The following is a 14,210-nucleotide window of genomic DNA, read 5'->3' as shown; positions in this document are numbered from 1 at the left end:
TTTAATTCTACAAACAAAATTTAAAAAAAATTGACATACATCTTGTTTTTCATATGTTAATTACTTTTAATACTTTGGGATTAATACTTTTACATATAGAAGATATAAATATAGATAAGTATATAATTTCTTTTTAAATATGTAAAAGCAATCAAAGCATATAAATTTCTTATATAGTATTTCAATTAATAATACAGCAAAAGAAGAAAAATATCTCACTTTTCCACGCCTTGGATTTGCTGGAACAATTGCATTGGGTGTGGAGGCCGGAGTGTTAACACTATTTACCAGACGAGATGGAGAGGTACTGGCCTGCATCAAGTCAAGCAGCTAATGCTTGTTATTCTTTATTTAAATGTAGAAACTAGGAAGTTTTGGGTGTTTCTCTTTTTTCTGTTGGAATTCTGTATGGCATTTTCCATTTTGGGATCCGTGATGCAATTTTGATAGTTTGATTGGATAAAACAAAACACAAGGAAACTTTCAAAGCCATCATATATTAAAATTGGTATATATAGACATGGTTGATTTCGACCTATCATAACATATTAAAGATTTTTGAAGTGTGATTATACTTTAGTAATTCAGTATTAGTATATATGTTTTTGATAGTGATGAGGGGTTATGCAATTCAATAACATGAGAACTTATTGTGGACTATATAAAGAATTATTTATGTATTAAGTGAAAGTTTCACAAAATATGCTATATCCTTCTTATAAAAAAGAAATAAAATGTTATTCTAAGTATGTATTTGATGCTATATATGAAAGTCTGCTTAATTTATATTTATAATAAATTTTTTAAAAAAAGTTATATATTTATTGATAAAGACATAAGTTTCTTGAGAAAAGGAGAGTAATCTATAGTATGTGTTTCATACTACATATGCATTATTCGACCAACAAAAGTAACAAAAGAATATATCTATGTTTCTTATTGTGTGAGACCCTTGAAATCAAAGGATATAATATTTAATACCTTCAAGGACTTTCGATTGTTTCTTAAAGTTTTCGTTCAATGTTAGCTATTTTGAAATGTCACCAATGATCATGAATGATTCAATCTAATGAAACATCTTGATAGTAGTTGAATTGAAATAGAGAGATTATAGAAAAAAGGAAAATTATTCTGGTGTCACATTTGGTTGAATTCACAGGTCGACCAATTATGTTTGAAACATTAAACATAATTATGAATGCACAAGTATATCATGTAATGTGATAAAAGAGAAATTGTGAAGAACTTAAAATGTGATTAAATGGATCTAAAATGCTGTATGCTTACTCTACTTATACTTAAGAATTACTATGCATACCTAATAGTTGTATAAGTGATTAAATGTGATTTTGAGTTGCTATATGCACCTAACAATCATATAGCAATTAAGCTCTCAAAGTAAATTGATCGCACAACTTATTTCTATATATAAACCCATTGCAAATAGTAGAAAAAACGATATCTTGATCATGAGGTTTGCTACCATTTTATACAACCGTGAGATGTAGGAAATATCCATCTACAATGGGTGGATAAGTTCCTATATCAAATAACTACCATGAACAGTTGATTAGAGTTGGTTTGAATTTCAAACCAAGTAAAAAACTAGCAATTTCAATGGGTAGGATATGAGATGGGTTGAGGATTCTCCATCTTTATCCTCAATTTTTTATATTATACCCATTCTCCGTACCCATACTCAACATATGAAAAAAAAAAGGAATAGCATTCATCCATAAAATGAAATAAGTGTTATTCATGTGGGACTATGTGATGAGTCACATAGAGAATAAGAAAGAAAAAGAAAGAGATCAACAGAGAAAAAAAAACTCTTTAAAGAATCTATTACATTGGTGTTTAAGGATTTATGCTGTGAACAGCAGACAATTTTTGAATGAGTGATGTGTCCCCAACCAAAATCAAGTCAGCATAACTTTCACAATGCTTTTGTTGTGCTTTTGTAAATCAAATAAATCTTTTGCAATATTTCAATATATGATCATGTTCATATTAATCATCCTTCAAACTTTTATTTCATTGTAATTATTCCTATTAAATCTCAAAAGTGGATGAATAATGTCCAATTGAAATAATTTTTAAAATATTATTCCCTCAAATATTTGTCATTCAATTCATCCAAATAAATCTAAGTAAGAATTTTCTATAAATTAAATTATTAAACTAAAAAAACTTAACAAAAGATTAAATATTTTACAATATCAAGGATTTAATTACAATAAAATAAAAGTTTAGACCATTAGTTTAATGCAATAAAAGATAATTGATTTATTTTTATTTTTGAGTAAAGTTCAATGACTCATTTGAGTATTATCATTTTTTTGTTCATTTATAATTTATAATTTCTCTCAGGATATGTGCATATATATATATATATATTTAAATGATACGATTTTCGACAAAAGAAATCTTAACTTAACTCTTCAAGTGATGCATGGTGCTAAATATTGAAGAATATTTCACTTGTCATTTTTTTGTTACGATTTTTTAATTGTTCAATTATAATAATATATTTGTAGTGTTATATAATTTATAAATGTAGGTTTTATATAAAATTTTGATTGACTTCATATAATTTTGAATTATAATTGATTAATTGTAGCACTACTAGAAAATGAGATTTTAGCAATGACTAAAAATATTGTTGCAAAATCTTTTTATATTTGCAATGATTTTTTATAGTCGTTGTTTATTTGAATTTTTTATATTTTGTACAAAGATAATTTTTGTTATTGTGAATATCTATAAAATTGGTAATGATAAAAAAATTGTTATGAAATCCTATTATATTTGCAATGAATTTAAATTCTTATTCCTAATTAACATTTTAAATATTTTATAGAACAAAAAAATTGTTATGATATCCATACCATATTCATAGCAAAAAGTTATTTCGAAATATTATTAAATTTGCAATGATTTAAAATATTATTACAACGTCTCATATATTTGCAATGATTTTTTATATTGATGCCTATTTGATTTTTTTTTTTTTGTATATTTTATACAACAATAATTTTTGTTGTTTTGAATTCCTATAAAATTGGTAATGATAAAAAAAATTTATGAATTCCTATTATATTTGCAGTGACTTTTTATTATCATTGCCTAATTAACATTTTAAATATTTTATACAATGACAATAAAATTGTTATGATATCCTTGCCATATTCATAATGACAAAAAAACAATAATAATTCATTTCAAAAAATTATTAGATGTGTAAAGACTTTTTTTAGTCATTGTTATATTACACAATGATCAAAATAGTTGTTACAAAATATCTATCATTTTCTTAAAAACAAGAAAATTGTCATTACAAAATCTTTGTAGACTTATAATAATTTTTTAAAAATTTTGCATAATTAAATGGTTTTAATGTTTTAAATACAGACAAAAACAATTGTAAAAAAATTATATTATTTTCTTAATGATTAAAAATATCACTAATAGTAAAATGATGATAACACTAATGTGTTACCTTAGTTTAATATGTAATTGAATCACGATTAACATTTGTTTTATTATTATATGAAAAAACCATATTTTTATAGCTTTTGCCACGTCAATCGTTTACAAAAAAAGTGACATATTTAGTTATATTTTTATTTTCTATTTTTATGTCTTTCTTTTATATTTTATTTGTTCAGTTTTTATAATTGTGAGTATTATTTTATTTTAAATTATAATGCTTAAATGAGCATCAAAATATTTGGATCTTAAAGTTTATTTAGTTGGTTATAGTAATTTAATGTTAAAGAGAATATATATATATATATTAGTGACCAAATTACCAAAGTAATATTTGTTTTAAAACTAATTTAATTTATTCTCAAGAGTAAATATGAAACCTAGATAAGAAAAAGACCCATACATGGAATTTGTAAGCAAAGGATAATCAAAATTGTGATTGTCTAGCTCAAAAAAAAAAAAAAATGAAGGTTGGCTTTGTTTGTTGTTTTGAGTATTTTCTTAGATATGGGCATTTTGAGGCATATATGACTACTAAAAAAGCCAGTCGACTTAAAAAATTTATTCGATAGTCTCTATGGGTGTCTATGAAAGAAAGCAATCTTATGAGCCTATAAGTGAGTATTGCCTAAGGGTTACATATAGAGGTTCCTTTGAGGCCTAGATAGTCATAGTTTAGTCAGTAAAGTTCATTCGGAAGTGGAAGGGAGTTATCAATGGAGAAGGATTTAGAAGGAATGTGGGATAAGCTAAAGTTAATGGAGGAAAAGCGTAGAGGTGTTGTTACAAAAGTGGATGAAAACGAAAGGGGAAGGGAAGAAAGGAAAGCATGGATTGTCGGAACGTTGCTCACAACAAGGCCATATAATAAGGTTAAAGCAAAAACTTCAAACTTCAACCAAAAAATTCATCCTAAACCTAGAAAGTTTTCAGATTCTTAAAAACCAATAGAAATTTCAAAATAAAAAACCAACAAAAAAACCTCAGCAAAAACTCATAAACTCATCAGAATATGGAATCAAACTTAAAAATTAAAACCCAAATTTAGGAAATTCACAAATCAAATCAAATTCAAAATGAAATAAATTCACAGAACCCAAAAAAAAATCTCAAAAATTGCTTGAATGATTTCTGTTAAAAACAGAAAACTAAGATCCCTAGTATTTTTCCCCTTTTTGTGTGTGGTTAATTAGTATTTATATGGGGCCTTCTGCTAAGAATTTTAAGGATTTGCATTGAATGGAAAAGATTGCAAATTTGATTATGCTTTGAATTGATTTTTTTCTTGATTCTCTTTAAAGCTGATTTAATTAATTTCTAGAATTGTCTTGATTTTCCTTGATTTTTAGAATCCTTTAAAATTTCTCCAAATTAAATCTAACTTTGATTCTCTGATTTTGTTTCTTTTCAATCTTCCTTTAATATCTAAAGATATCGTGTTTAAGTCTTAATTACCGAGATCATCCTTGATTAGTGCTCAAATTACTCCACATGATTAATGATTTATGATAAAAATTTAGAACCAGATATATAAAATACTAAAATATAAAAAAAGAGAAATAAATAAATAAGACAAACAAGATATAAAAAAGAAATGTAGGAAATTGAACTATTGGGCTTGGATTAGATCTAGGCTCAATTGGTTTGAGTCTCAAACTAAATAGGGTGTCTACAGCTGGGTAACAAATTCACGTGGATCCTTCCCTAACCAAAATAACATCTTTTTAACTCTTCCCTCTCCTATGAGAACCAAAATTTTTTTCAACTAATTTCTTCCCCCCTTTTACAAAAAAAAAAAAAAAAACAAACAAACCTCAAAACCAAAAAATTTCTTCCACTTTTTTCCCAGAAAATGATGGGTTGTCGTCATGCACTTTTGTTCATCGTCATCATCGCCAATCACCAAAAAACTTCCAAAAGTCACCAAAAAACTCCTCTCAACCTCTTGATTCTCATTTTGAGCCCCGTTTTTCAAAAAACTCTCTCCAAATACCAAGATATGTTCTCAAAGTCTCGGTTGAAAACTCTTTTTCTTTTTGTTTTTTCATTTTTTCATTTTTTATGGTTTGTTTTTTTTTTTTTTTAGTGTTGATTACCTGTTCTAAAGGATGTGGATTTTGTTTTTTATTTTTATATTAGGAAAAGGTTTTTTTTTGTTTGACAGAAGATTTCTTTTATGGGTTTTTTTTTTGGTAAAGTTTTTCCCTTATTCTTTCTTCCTCTTTGTTTTTTGCTTGATCTTTAAATTTATAGAATTGGGAGGGGAGATGAAATCTCATAATTTTTGAGATTCTGAGGGGTTTTCATAGGGTCACCAGCGGCCTATATGCTACCTAGAAAACTATCGATGTGACTTTTTTTTTCCATTTTAGCTTAAATTAGATTTTTGAAGACTTGGCCTTATTTGCCATGGCTGAAAGGGGAAAGGGGTACAGGCAAAAGGGTAGGGTGGCTCATGGGTTGCCAGTGCCATGCACGACACCCATAGTCATAGGCCCTTTTTTTGTTTTTAATTACTTTTTTATTATTTTTATTTTATTTGCTCTTTTTTAAAAAATAAAAACTTAGCAGCTTAACTGGATTTTGGGCCACAACTTTGGGCCAAAGATAAAATTCTAGTCTTAAGCCCAATTGAAATAAAATTTGGGCCCAATATCCACTCAATTGAAATCAAGATCTATTTTAGACAATTCGAACAAAATTGGGTGTTTACACATTTCTTGTGCAAACAAACCATCTATTAATTTATTTTATTTTTTAAAATATCTTCTAATATATTGGTAAGATTTTCTATCAAAGATTCTCCTCCAATATATTGGTAGGATCTTACGGAAACTATTCTTTTTCTTTTAAATCTTAATTAAAAATCATAAAGTTCTCTAATCTATTAGTAAAGCCTTATTTTTAAAATCACAAGCTCTTTAATATGTTGGTAAGGCTTTTTGAAGACTATTTTTTTTATTTACCTTGAAATTTAATTTTTATGAGAAACTTATAAGGTTCTCCAATCTATTGGTAAAACCTTATTTTTAAAATCACAAGCCCCCCAATATGTTGGTAAGACTTTATTCTATTGAAGAATTCATTTCTTGGGAATTTAAACCCTCCAATATGTTGGTAAGGTTCATTTTCATTCAAAAATTCATTTTTTTTTGAAATTTGAAGCATATATTGGCAAGGTTCATTTTTATTCAAAAATTCTTTTTTAGAAATTTAAACCACCCAACATGTTGGTAAGATTCATTTTTTATTCAAAAATTTATTTTTAGAAATTTGAACCCTCCAATATGTAATAAGATTCATTTTTATTTGAATTTTTTTTATTTTTTTATAAAAATTATTTACAAATAAATAAATAAATAAATAAAATAAACAAATAAATAAACCACTAAATAAATAAAAATAAATAAACAAATAAACACTTAATAAAAAAAATATACAAATAAATGAAAAATAAATAAATAAATGAAAATGAAATTATACCAACAAGATTGACTCGGTTTAATGGCTGCGAAGGTGCGGCTATAAGCACAGAGGATAACAGGATATGGCACGGCTCAAGACTAGTTGGCTCGGCTTAGAAGCTCAATTAGCTTAGGAGGATTGTGAGTCGTTGGGTAGTGCGGTATGGTTCGAATTGGGTCAATGCAAAACACACGGATCTTAGGGTTTAACCTTACTCAAAACGACACCGTTATAGGACATTGTAAAACTTGCAAATTTGTTTTTTCTTTCCTTAGATTTCTTTTTTCTTTCTCTCATTTCTTTCCCTTTCTTTGCTTCTCTCTCTAAAGCTTATGAACGTCGATCGAATGCTTTGTCAGTTTTTGAAAAATATTGTTGAAAATTGAAAAAAATTGTTAGAGAGTCATCGAAAAATTTGAAGTTTGTCGAAATTTTGGTTGGATTTTAGAATTTCTAGAATAAATCTTAGAAATTTAGAAAAATTTGCTCCAAAACATCAAATTAGACTTTTAGCTCCTGAAATCCTTAAAAAAATACCAAATTAAGTTATCGAAAAATTTGAAGTTTGTCCAAATTTTGGTTGGATTCTAGAATTTCTAGAATAAATCTTAGAAATTTAGAAAAATTTGCTCCAAAACACCAAATTAGACTTTTAGCTCCTGAAATCCTTAAAAAAATACCAAATTAAATTCTCTCAACTTAAAAACTCTAAAAAATCCTTCTGCTAAAAACTTTTCTCTTTTTCAAAATTTTGGATGCTCTTTATTTTCTCTCTATTTGTTGCTGCTATCTTTCTTGTTAAAATGCTATCTCTTATTGTTCACTATGCTTACTGTTGTGAGTGTGATTGTTGTGTGATGATTTCAAATCTATTTATAAGGGAAGATTTAGCAAAATCTCAATTCAATTAGGATTAAATTTATTTCAAATAAACACCTAGATTATCTTTTGAAATCAATCCTATTGTTTATCACCTAAGAAAATATCATCCAAACTTCATCTATTTGATTTTTTTTAAATAATTAGATAATTTAAAAAAAAATATAAATGGAATTTGAAGATAAGGATATCAAAGAAATTAAATAAAATTAAAAATAACAAAAAAATAAAAATAGATAAAGAAATAAAAAATAACATATGTATATATAAATTTAATAAAAATAAAATAAAATAAAATAAATAAATAATTCAATTTATAGGTTCGGACTTTGAGGAAAACAAGATGTTTGTAGTTATATAAAATAAAATAAAAATTACTATCACAATGAAGGTAACTATTGCTATTGTATCCGTTACACCAATAATTATTATTACATTCACAATCATAATAAATTTAATGTGACCGAAAACGTAACCATGACCTTAACCAAAATTCTTCTCCATAACATTTTCAGGCAACGAATGGGTGATTGTTACTGCAGCCACTAATAATCTTCCTCACTGTGTGTAAGTAAATGAGAGATTGAGTATCTGTATGCCACCTAGATCCAAGTCAAAAAATTCCAAGAATACTCATGGCCGATCAGCTGCCAAAACCAACAAAAATCTCTATCTTTTACTCTTCTCATTTATTGCCTTTTTTACTTTTAATAGTGTATTTTTTGGGTTTTAGGGAAATTAGTTTCTTTTTGGTTTTTTTGTGATGGTTTTCGAATGAAAATAGAGTAGGACTTTTTTATTCCAGATGGAATTTGATGAAGGTTCTGCGTATTTGGCTATTTAGGTGGGTGTGGTGGTTTCGGTGAGCAAAGGGTTGAAGGGGTTTTTTGTGTTTGCTTTTGGGTGGATGACGGTGGTCATGGTATAGCTTTGATGGCTTTTAGATGAAATTGGTGACGAGTTTGGGTTCTTTGCTAAGTGGGTGTGCTAGTAGCACAAGGGTACTGTTGGTGATGGTAACAGATTTTGTTTTTGAAGTCTTTTTTTTTTTTTTCAAAATTTCCCCCTCTGTTGATTTCTCTGTTCACTTTTATAAGTAGTTTCAGATTTTAGGTTCATGAGAAAAAACGAAAAGTAGGTAGAAATATACGGGGTAAGAAAGAGGGTTGTTGGCAGCTTAATTTCGACTGCAATGATGGCTGGTAGGGTGGCTTGACGATTCAAGGGATAGGTTGGCTGAATTGCAGGGCTGGTAGACATTGTTGCTGGTGGTTTCATGCACGGTATCTACTTGTGATTTGATTTTCTTTCAATTTGTTCTTATATTTATTTTATTAAATTTTTTATTCCTTTTTTATTTAATATTCATTAATTAATTAAATTATTTATTTAATTAAAATGCTATAGATCTCAACCTAACTCTCGTAAAACGAAAAATTTTAACATTGTATTCCGGAGTTTGCCTCTTACCTTTCATTTAATTAAAGCACTAATTTGATTGCATGAGTCTGGAAATTTGGGCTTTAAGCCTCAAATGACTTTAACTTTTAAGCACAAAAGATCCATTTAACTAGAAGTGGATTGAAATTAAATTTTGGCCCATGTGATTTTATATTGGAAAATTTGGACTCAAGATTATCAAGTTTGCAAAAGTCCAATATCAAACAGCTCTGATTAGAAAGCTCAAATAATCAAAATTAGGAACATCCGAATAAAACTCGAAATCCATTTTAATTAATCTGGATGTTTAAACAACCGCTTACTTAACAGTTAAGCAATGACGTCACTTTTCTTAAATTTAATAGTTGGTACAATAAATAACCCAATAGAATGCCAGACGACTTGCATGGGGGGTTACCTGTCAAATGTCAGTTACCATTTACGCTGCATAAAATGAAATCACATGAGTTTTCCCATCCCTTTGAAAGTATTGCACATACTCAAATCTCTCGTTTACACACGCACAGGGGGACACCGTCAAGGAAGATCATCAATGGCTGCAGCCGCGATCACTCATTCGTTGCCTGAAGATATTGTGGTGGATATTCTGGCAAGATTGCCTGTCAAATCTCTAAAGCGATTCAGGTGTGTTGGTTAGTCTTGGTTTTGCTTGATTCAAAGCCCTCAATTTATTACTGCCCACTATTCTTTTAGTAACAACAAGACCTGTCTCCTCATCAAACAACTGAATTTTATACAGAGAAAGACTATGGTCTCTTTTATTTCCAATCAAACTCTTGATGTCGTTGCCAATCTTGATATACCATCGTTTACCGATGATCCAATGAGTATAAATATCCTAGGTCATTGCAATGGCATAATTTGTCTTTGTGACTGTGTTAGTGGTATTCTTCTGTGGAACATTGCGACTAAGGAATTTAAAATTCTCCCTATGTGTCCTTTTGAGTGTCCGCCAAGCTATGAAAATACCATTGATGTTATCCTTTGGAGTGTCCGCCAAGCTCTGAAAATACCATTGATGTAGCTGGTCTGGGTTATGATTCCAAGAGAGATGAGTATAAAGTAATTAGGATTGACACATTTTGGGAGGGTGATTTCGACAAAGTCCCCCGAGGTAACCGAGTTGCTTTGTACGACTTAACTACTGATTCTTGGAGAAAGTTGAATGACAACTTAACTGATGAATTCTTCCATAGTTGTGGGAACGATCAAGTCTACTCCAACGGATTTTATCACTGCATGGCAGTTGTTGATAGTGAAGAATTGCTCCTCTCATTTGACATGAGTGATGAAGTTTTCGTCACAACACCATTCCCTGATGGGAGATTGGGTAAGAACTGTAGAACAACACGCTATCTTACCTATTTAATGGAAATCAACGGATCACTTGGTGGGTTACTTTGTCATGATTATTATGTGACAGATGGCTGCTATGATTTATGGGTGTTGGGTGAACTGGGTCTAAAGAACTCTTGGACAAAATTATTCACCATTGAATCTCTTCCTCCTGCCACTACACCATTAGAGTCGGCAGCGATGGTGAAATCTTCTTTGTTAACTGTCGTAATGATTTTGAGATCGTCAGACGTAAAAATGAGTTTAAAATCGAAAAAAATAAAAAGAGGGAGTCGTCACCAATCTTTGTTAGGGTATGATTGATTACCCAAAAGTTTATCTTTTTAATAAAACTATAAAAACGAGTTTAAAGTCTATCAAAAAGATAAATTTCGGTCTGCGAAAAATCAGGTTGGGTCCGAGAGTCGATTACGCGTGGAGAAGGATTAGCACCCTCACAACGCCCATAAATTGGTACCATTTAATTATGCGCTATTTTCAATGTTGGATAAAAATGGTTTTAATTTGAAATTTAACATTAATTCCCTACATTTAAAAATATTTTTGCTAAAATTTTTATTTAGGAATATTGAGAAAATCTTTAAGTTAAAAAATTATCTTAAAATTCTCCAACATCTGGGCAGAATTTAAAATAATCATTTTCGCTTAAGATTTAACACAACAATCCTTAAAATGAAATAACACTCTTTACAAAAAATTATTGGTGACTCTCCAACATCTAGGCAGAGTACCAAGAATTATTTTTTTTTTAATGTTATTTTATTTTATTTTGTAATATTTCAAAAAGATTTTTTTTTTAGTATTATTCCTTTTTAAAAAAAAATATTTCATCAGTAAATTAAAGAGAGAATAATGCAATCAATTATCAATGATAACATGCTAATGTATATCATGCTAATGAATGTCATGTAAAATGAAATGCAATTTAAGAGTTGGATTCTTAAATATAATGAGATCACCCCGACTCTCCAACATCTAGGCAGAGCTTAAGTGCGACTGTTTATATTTAAGATCCCAATTTTTATTATACTTTTATTTATTAATCTTATTATTAATGCGATTTAAGAAATCGTGTGAAAAGACTTCACGAAGTAAAATTTCCTAAATACCCCATCATCTAGGCGGTATTCGGGAACAAATTGCTTCAAATAGAATTTTCACACATGTCCTTAGGATTTTTTTAGGACTTTGGATTTCAAGGATTTTGAATTTTAAGGGGTTTTGGATTTAAGAAGATTTTGAAAATTAAAAATTAGTGTTTAAGGTTCAAGCAAAACGCGAACATCTCTAAAAAAAATCCCCATCATCTAGGCAGACTTTCGGAGCAGGTTCAATTTTTTTATAATTTTTTAAAAATTAATTAAAAAAATTCTTATGTTTATTTATGAAAAATTATTAACAATAATTCCTCAACATCTAGGCGAAATTATTTTTTTAGAAAAATATTTTTATTCCCTCCAACATCTAGGCAGGAAAAATAATAAAAATTATTATTATTTTTTAAGCATTTTAATATATTTTTAATTATTATTTATTTTTAATTTTATTATTATTAAAACAATTAAACATTTATTCCACCAAATTTAAGAATTTATCATGCATAAATATAAAAATATATTTAAAATAACAAAAATAATAATATATAAAAAATTTAAAAAATTCAAAAAAAAAATTTTTTTTACCTGAATCGGACCGGTCAACGACCGGTTCGGTCGGACCGAAAAAAGATCGGTTTGACGCGCGGTTTGGCTGAACGGTCTACGGTTCGGTCCGGTTCAAACCGGTTCAATTGGACCGGACAACAGCTGTTGGAAGAGCGGGTCAACGGGTCGGGTTGCGCGGATCCCGGGTCGAATTCGGGTCCACGCGTGGATATCCCTAGCCTAAAACGGTGTCGTTTTGGCTTGTTGCTTCCTATATAAGGTTAAAAATTTTTTTTTTCAAGTCATTTTCTTTGTTTCAGAAACAAAAACAGGGAGAGAGAGAGATGGGGGGAGAGCTGCTACCGGCCGTCGGACTACCACGTCGGCCGCCGCCTAGGTTACCGTCGGCGGTGGTCGCCGGTGATCGAAAACGTCAAAATGCTTCCAGAAACTCCTTTCAACGAGATTTTTTCAGATCCGGTGTCCGTTTTACCAGAAATGACCCCGATCAGCGTAGATCGGGGCTCAAAGTTTCTGTTTCCTTTCTCTTTCTCTCTTTTTTATTTTTATTTTTATGAAAAAGACACTGATGATTTCTATGCTTGTTTACAGGGCTTTCTGGAGCTGAGGTTCCTCCCTACGGGAAGGACTATTTGACTTTTTTTTTGTTTCTATTTTTGTGTTTCTGTTTTCGTGGCTGGTGTGGGTTGAAGGATTTTCTTTGGTGTGTTTGGGTGTTCGAGAGGGTATTGTAGGCAGTGTGTCTGGAGGTGAAGAACTATCCGAAAGATTTCGAGAAGGGATCTCCGAGAGAGAGGTTGAAGGAGGTTCGAGAGGGCCTTAAGGGAGTTCGAGAGGGCTTCCTCCTTTTTTTTTTTTTTGAAGGGGTTCAGATCCGTATTTGAATGGGTTCAAAAGGAGACCTAGGTGGCTGTAAGGTAGTTAGTTGGTGGCTATAGGGTGGCTGGTTGGGAGGCTGGTCGGATAGTTGGTCAGGTTGTTGGTCGGGGGTTGGTTGGACCAATTCGGCGTCATACCAACCCCTTGACTTCTGTCTTATTTTCGTTTCTTTTGTTTGTTTATTTTTTATTTTTTGTTTGTTTTGTTAAATATTATTATTATTAAAATAAAACAGTAGACCCGGACAAAATTGGTGTCTACATTAACGAAGAAAGCAACTTTCTGGCGTGGCATCATCGAGATAACAAAGAGATAAAGACACTCCAATTTGAAGGAACTGCATTAGAGCTAGCAATGTATACAGAGAGCCTAGTTTCTTTCAGGGGAGGAACTGCATTCAACCATTAATTTTCATTTGCTGATACTTACAATTTAGTTATGCTTTTACACAATGTTCAACCTTTTACTATCAAGATAAACTGTATTGTTCCCTTTGCATTGAGAAACATCTGTTAGATTTTCTTCTCTCATTTTCTTTTATCTTACATGGCATTCAATTTTTAGTCTTTGGTTTTCTAATGAATATATAGACGTAGGCCATTGGAGTTTCTTGCTATTGCCTAAAGATGGTAACGTCAGTGGTTTTTAGATGGATTTCATAGCTATTACAAGGGTGAATGCTACCTGGAGTCGATAGAAAAGTGCCAATTTGATTGACGGAACCTCACTTGTGCATCTTTGACAATATAAACAGTACAACAGGTTTTGTTGTTTTCGAATAAACTTGGGGGATTAAGTACAAATTTCTTGGTTGTGCTTAATTTGTCCTAGTTAACGCATCTATTTTCTTCGTTTTATGTTTAAAGTTGATGGTTTTGATTAAAACAATTCGTGGTGGAGCTTAATTAATCTAACTTTGGCCTTTTCTGGCTTTGTTGAGTTGTCTATATATCAAATTTCGTGGTAAAACTTGAACTTTATAATTAGTTTTACACTTGTAAGTAATTTTGATTGAGA

This window comes from Durio zibethinus, chromosome 10, assembly GCF_047325235.1.
Source record: "Durio zibethinus cultivar Kanyao isolate XHJ-2024 chromosome 10, ASM4732523v1, whole genome shotgun sequence".
Classification (NCBI taxonomy): domain Eukaryota; kingdom Viridiplantae; phylum Streptophyta; class Magnoliopsida; order Malvales; family Malvaceae; genus Durio; species Durio zibethinus.
The sequence above is the reverse complement of the archived record's forward strand: the minus strand, read 5'-3'. Positions refer to the sequence as shown.